The following is a 7,591-nucleotide window of genomic DNA, read 5'->3' on the forward strand; positions in this document are numbered from 1 at the left end:
ACACACGACACCACGACACCTACACGACACACACACACACACCACGCACACACACCACACACACACACACACACACACACACGCACACACACGACACGACACACACACACACACACACACACACACACACACACACACACACACGCGCGCGCGCGCGCGCGCTGTCGCGAGACACGCAAAGAACAAAGACCGTTATTCACATTCAGGTCGTAAACTCATTTATTCCAAATTAACCAGATTCGCGCGCGTGTGCGTAACCATACGAGACAGAAAGAAGTAGAGAGGGAGCGACAATTGGGGAGAAAGGAGCACGATAGAGGAGCAGGAGAGAGATGGGGAAAAAGAGAGGAAGAGATAGAGGGAGAGAGAGAGCGAGAGAACGAGAGAGAGAAAAAGATATATATATATTTAACGGGAAGAGGGAGAGCACGAAAGAGAAGCAAGATAATGGAGCGAGAGAGATAAGAAGGGCGAGTGTGAGAGCGAAACGCCATGGCGAGGAGCTAATGAACGTTGAATGAAAAAAATAAACAATAAATAAACGAAAATTGTACATGAATGTGGGCGTGCGAAAACAGTGATAGAAATAAAAAAGAGACATATTAAAAGAGAAGAAAGAAAACGGGAGAAAATCGTACTTGGACAGCTTCGAGATAAAACATTTAAAAAACCCGCATAACACACGAATACACAACATTTTGACACTATGACACCATCAGAGGGTATCGGTAAGAAACACTAGCCGCTCATGAAGCAGGTCAAGAGCAAGAGGTGAGTAACACGGGAAACATCGAGAACTATACGAAAATGCGCATCCAGTGTATATATGTTAAGTTAAAGTTAAATCCTTCCCGCGCCTATGTGGAACATATAGGCGCATAGGGCGGTGCCTATAGGGCAGTGCATATATAGCATTAAGGGAAATCGAGTGAGAAAGAAATGTCGGCGAGCGGTGATTAATGTGGGATAACGTGTTAGCTCTTACATGCTCGGCACGGCAAAGTGAGCAAGGCTGAGCATTCGACACGAGCGGAGGAGGGGCGGGCGTGAGGAAGAGGAGGGACTGCCCGGTGCCGCATAGAACCATAATGTAACAACGCTCTCTCGAAAGACGCCCTCTCCCCCTCCTCCTCATCCTCCTCTCCCTCCCACCTCTCTCTTTTCCTCTCCCTCCCTCTCTCTCTCTCTCTCTTTCTCTCTCCTTCTCTCTTCTCCCTCCTCTCTCTCTTTCTCTCTCCCCCTCCCTCCCTCTTCTCTCTCTCTCCTATTTTTCTTTCTCTCTGCTCCCTGCCTCCCTCTCTAACCTCTCTCTCTTTCCCTCTCCTCTCTCTCTCTCTCTCTCTGCTCTCTCTCTCGACTCTCTCTTCTCGCGTGCTTTCCCTCTCCTCTCTCTCTCTCTCTCTCTCTCTCGTCTCTCCTCTCTCTCGCTGTCTCTGTCCGCTTCCTCCCTCCGCTTTCTTCTCCTCGTTAATAACGACGCCGGCTTGATAACGGTTATCGGCATCACGCACACGTGCCGGTCGGGGCACTAATTGGGTGTTCGCTTGGCCGACACAAGGGCCACGGTTCACGGCCGGTTCTGGAATAGAAACATAATTCGTCCAATCAGGAGACCGCCCGGGCTCTCCAGGGAGAAACACTACGAATTGCTCGAGAAGGAAATAAACACGGCTCAGGCGCGTGAGAAGGCGTGTGCGGTGATAGTGAGAGAGAAGAAGGGGGAGGGGGAGAGAAAGAGAGGGGAGAGAGAGAGAGCGAGAGAGCGCGAGAGAGAGAGAGAGAGAGGGAGAGAGAGAGGAAGGGAGAAAAAGAAAGAGAGAGAGAGAGAGAGAGAGCGAGAGAGAGAAGTGAGAGGGAGCGAGAGACAGAAAGAGAGAGAGAGAGACAGAGAGAGAGAGAGGCGAGAAAGAGAAAAGAGAGGGAGAGAGGAGAGAGAGAGCGCGCGCGCGAGAGAGAGCGTGAGAGAGAGAGAGAGAGCCGATGGTAAGCCGCCAATGTGCGAGGCCCGCGCCATGTTGTTTAAGCACTTAGATTATAAACGATGGCTGAATACGAAACAGCCTTCCAGGGATTAAGCTTTCCTGCGACGGCTGCTGCTGCTGCTGTGCGCTGCGTGTGGGTGTGCGTAGCTGGCGCGTGCGTTCGTGTGGTTGTGTGTGTGTGTGTGGTGTGTGTGTGTGTGTGGTGTGACGTGTGGCGTGCGTGTGCGCGCGCCGGTGTGTGCGTGTCGTGTGTGTGTGTGTGTGTGTGTGTGTGTGTGTGTGTGTGCGTCGCGCTGTGTGTGTGGTGTGTGCGTGTGGCGTCGCGTGTGCGCTGCCGCGTGTGTGTGCGTGCGTGGTGTGTGTGTGTGTGTGTGTGTGGTGTGTGTGTGTGTCGCGCGCGCGTGGCAATGTTTTGTTGTTCGTGTAGTGTGGCGGCTTACCGTTAACTACAGGGTCAACACCACGTAGCTTCTTTCTCACGGCGTGCATGGTTTCTGACGTAAAAGATCTCGCTTAGGCGCGTGGGTAATTATGAATGTCAACGCGCATGATAAAGAGAATTGCGTCAGAAGTCGCGAAGAGCGTAGCTTTGCTGTTGCGCGTCCGTCTGCAATTTCCGCGGAGGCGCTAAAGTCACAAAGGGAAGGCTGGAGAGAGGATCGTGGTGATATAGGAGGGTGGGAGAGAGGAAGAGAGAGGACGTAGTGAAGAGGATGTGTGTGGTGGGGGGATGAGGGATGGTATTGTGGTGTGTGCGTGAGATGCGAGTAGGTGGGAGAAGATCGGTGGCGATAGTTAGGGAGTAGGTAAATGTGGAGTCTTAGTGTAGAGGAAGGTGTGGGCGTGGAGCTATGTGAGGTGAGATGGATGCGGTTGAGGGAGGACGTGGTAGCGGAGGGTGGCGATAGAAGACCGGATAATGAGGGAGGATGATAGAATAGGGAGGCGGAGGGGAGAGAGGGGTATGATGCGTAGTGAGCGGCAATGACAAGATATGTAAGAGGTAGAAGAGAATGGCAGAGCAGAGAAGAGAAGAGTGAAAGGAGAGAGAAAGAAAGACAGAAAACAAGAGAGAGAGAAGAGAAAGAGAGAGAGAGAGAGGACAGAGACAAGACAGAGAGAGAGCGCGAAAAGAGAGAGAGAGAGAGAGAAAAGAGAGAGAGAGTCGAGAATAGAGATAGAGAGCGAGAGAAGGAGAGAGAGAGAGGAGAGAGAAGATGAAGAGAGAGGGAGAGAGTACCTGATATGTGTTGTGTAAGTGTCAGTGCTAGTGCATGGTGTGAGTATAGAGGAGAGACACGATAGTGTGATCGCATAGATGAGAGAGAGTCAGTGTAAAGAGCAGTACGCATGTGATGTCAAGCTGTCATTTGCTTGTTAGCTAAAGTCTGTGTCCAGGCGCTCTCTCCTTCTCTCGCGCAGCAAATACCTCGTCACTGCATCATTTCGGGTCGTTCCTTATATCTTAATACACCACTCTCTCTCTCCTGCTGCGTCCGCCCGGTCACAAGTGACAAACTGATCAGATCCTTGCGCAAAGAAAAATGAAGAGATCTCAATGGAGATCACCATCGCGCACGGTGTATCATCTCGATCTACGAGCCGCGAGTAAGAGAAGCAGAGAGAGAGAGAAAGAGAGAGAGAGAAGCCGAGACGAATTAGCCGAGAGAGAGAAAGACAGAAAAGAAGAGAGAGTATTCGCATCGCAAAAAGTGGCAGAGAGAAGAGCGATCGAGAGCGAGATTGACAGAAACGAGAGAAAGAGAGAGAGAGAAGAAAAAGGGGGAGAGAAGAGCAGAGATCAGTGGGTGGCGAGCATTTGAGAGGGAGAGAGGGCATCTCGCTCAGGGTTCGTATCTCCATCTCATACACCTCTCTCTCTCCTCATCCAATTCACCGGAGAAGAGGCGGGAGGAAGGGGGAGTCCTCAAAAAAGGGGGAGAGAAAGATAATGAGCGAACAGAACAACGAGTAGCTTTGTCGTTGCTGTTAATGAACTACGCCCGCTAATACCCGCTGGGGTGCTGCAGCCATGCCTGCTTGCCTGCCCTGCAGCTGCATGCCGACTATTGCAGTGCTGCATGCCGCTGCCATGCCTGTTTGCCTGCCTGAGCTTGCCTGCTGCATCCCTCACCTCACCTCCCTGGCCTGCCTGCCATGCCTACCTCCCTCCCTCTCTCCCTCGCCTGCCTGCCTGCATGCATGCTTTGCCTGCGACCTGCCTGCCCTGCATGCTCGCCTGCCTGCCTGCTCTAGCCGACATGCCTGCCTGCCTGCATGCATGAATGCCTGTCTGCCTGCCTGCTGTTTGCCTGCTTCCCTCCCTCGCCTGCCTGCCTGCTGCCCTGCCTGCTCTGCCTGCATGCATGCCTGCCTTGCCTGTCTGCCTGCTCTGCCATGCAGGCTGCGCTGGCATGCATGTGCCTGCCTGCCTGCCTGCCTGCATGCAGCTGCGTGCCTTGCCTATGAATGCATGGCCATGCCTGCTGCCACTGCCTGCATGCCTAGCATGCCTGCACATGCCATGCCTGGCCTGCCTGCTCGCTCTTGCATGCCTGTCTGTCCAGGGACCAGAACTCGTTCAGTACTGCCACTATCCGCACCGCTTCCGATTTATTATCGTCGTGTATAGAGCGACAGATGAGCGGCAGCTGTCGTGTGAGGGTGAGCTGAGAAATGCCAGGTGAAGGTGGCAGGGTGGTGGCAGCTGACAGCCGGGTAACGGAGAGAGGAAAGAGGGAGAAGCGGATATAAAATAGAGAGGGAGAAACGAGAAATGAGGAAATTAAGGGGAGAGGCAGAGAGGGAAAGAGAGATCTGAGAGAGGGAGCACGTGATTGAGAAGCAATATAATAAATAAGAAAGAAGGGAGAGAGCCGAGAAAGAGAAAGGAGACAATCCCTCCCACGCCCTCTTGGAGGGCCGGGCCCGCACCACCACCAGAACATCGCAGACGCAGACGACGCAGAAGCAGAGAAGAGAGAGCACAGCAGCACCGAGCACGACGACGACCGATGTACACCTGCCTTGCGGGTGCCTCTCTCCCCTCTGCGCTCCCTCCATCGTACCGCTCAGCGCGCAAATCAACTGTCCCAACGCGGGTTCGCCAACACTACATTGCTGCTCACACTCACACCCCCGCACACCGCTACCACCACACCACACCCTCTCACCCTCGCACCGCCACGCTACACGCATACAAACACCACCTCCTCACACCCACTACCTTGGCCAACATCCCTTCACACAAACCAGGACCTCTACACAGGGCCGAATACCCTACACCAAGCACTCTTACCCCACCACACCACAGCACATAGCACCACACAACACACAACATACACGCGCCGGGAGTCGGAGGCGGAGGGCAATTCTCGATTTGCCGTTAATGATTACCTCTAATTCAGGAGCCCCACCTCGGTGGTGTTGTCTCAAGGTCTCTCTACTCACACACACACACGAATTGTTTCCACCCTCACACAATTCTAGACACACAACACACACGCATGGACTATATATGTTCATAATATACATCTATCTAACTAACACGATTGCTAAGGCTTGTAATAATATTGCCATAATTATCAATAGTATAATACAGTATAAAATTACGAATATTATAATAATATAACTCATGAACAACGATCTATTTTTTAATGAGCGCGAGAATGAGAAGGAGAAGCTACCAGCAGGAGAACCTGCGTGGCAAATTTCAATCACACCACATTATTCACGTTAATTTAATTATAGTTCGTCGCATTCTCTTCTTTATCGTCGTTTTACTTTGTGCTCGAGAGTTACATTTAACTTAGGGCGCGGAGGTAGTAAGGGTAGAATTCATACGTTCCAGTTAGTAAGGTTTATTGTATAGAGATTGATCTAAGGGATCTGGAGACCGGAAGATGACTTTCGCGAGACGTCCTGAGATAGACATCTACTTCACAATAATGTACAATAATCGTGCATTATCTCGATCTACTTAATCATCCCGATCCGCCCTCCACCCTCACACACACCGCCAAAACAGATATATATTAGTAACGGAGATCCAGCCAGGTGGAACGACTAGAGGTATTGACTTCAATCACACTCTCGAACGTCGCTGAGATCGAAACGTGCCGCGTGTGTAGTTAGCAAGGTGTTGGGGGAGAGTCATGGGAAAATGTTATTCGCGAAATAGCTGAGTAGTTGGATAGACGTCAGCTACATAAGTTCTGAGTTATCAACTTCATTAAATGCGCTTCCACAAGCAAATGAGAGGTGGCGACCGTTCTGGTTTGCGAGACAGAACACCGACCAAGCTATCAATTACCATCAATAAACATCTGCTTATCCGCCAAGCCACGGAATGCTCACACATCGGAGGGCTAGACTGTCCATTAGCACCCAACACAGCCAGCGCGACACCCACGCTTACCCCGAGAGCCACCAGCACGAGAGAGAGAGAGACGCACGCCTTCTGCACCACCAGGCCACCCCCACGGCGCAGAGCTCCCCGAGCAAAGAGAAGAGAGAAGAGAGAACGAGCAAGAGAAAGACTGGGCAAAGAAGCGCCAGCTCGAGAGACATTAACAGCAAGACGAGACGACACACCGCAGGCCCCGGAAAAGCGAGAGGCAGAGAGAGGGAGAAATAGAGGAAGGATAAGGTGCAGGATGGCGGCGGTAGGGATGAACAAACTGGTGATTATATATGTACCACACACTACCTGTCTGTGAATAATTAGAACTAATGGAGCTACACGTGTGCGGAGCACAACAACTCCACGATAAGGAAGGTTCATTTTAGCTAACACACAACAGAGGCAGCACCGGCTCATCAGCTGACCGTGCATCGAGAGCGAGCACACGAGATCACCACGGACCCGTCGAACCAGGCGCCACCACAAGACAGCGGCGAGGGCACACCCCACGCACACACACAGCCAGACCGAACACAAACTAACACACAGACGAGACCGAGAGATCCGATCGACTGCCAGACGTTCTTTATGGTTGCTGTAATACCGGGTGTGCGACCAGGCTACCCGAAGACACACGCGCTAGGTGTGGGAGGTATTCACACCCTATCGCGAGCAGCATGTTAAGTGACAGCGGCGGGGCGAGGCAGAGGCGTATGCATTCTGCGAGTTTATTGCTCTCCATTACGCCCGAGACGCAGCACCTCCGTAGGAATAAACCCATCTCCTAGCGCAACACCGCCTCTGGATCAACAAACCCGCCCACACAAGAGCGGGCCCACGGCCACGGCGGGCAACAGGCAGCCGAGACCCCCCCACAGCGCGATAGTCCCCGTCCAACCGACAGACGAACGCGAGCCACTCACTGATCTAAGGGTCGAGAGGAAAAACAAGAGCAACCAGACACACGCACAGACGACGAGAGAGAGAACACAGACAGACACACACACACTCACGAGAGAGGAGAGAAAATAGAGTCTAGAGAGCCAGCGGAGAGCGAAAGAGTGTGAGAGCAGAGGCGCAGGAAATACGTGAATCGGAACCGCGACACGCGAAAGGAAGTAGCAGAGCAGCCGGGCCGGTAAAGCACAGAGTTCACGAGCACAGACGGAGGATGGACCAAAATCAGTTGACGAAGAGTGTGAGGAAA

The sequence above is a fragment of the Priapulus caudatus genome, unplaced genomic scaffold (assembly GCF_000485595.1).
Source record: "Priapulus caudatus unplaced genomic scaffold, Priapulus_caudatus-5.0.1 Scaffold168, whole genome shotgun sequence".
Taxonomy (NCBI): domain Eukaryota; kingdom Metazoa; phylum Priapulida; class Priapulimorpha; order Priapulimorphida; family Priapulidae; genus Priapulus; species Priapulus caudatus.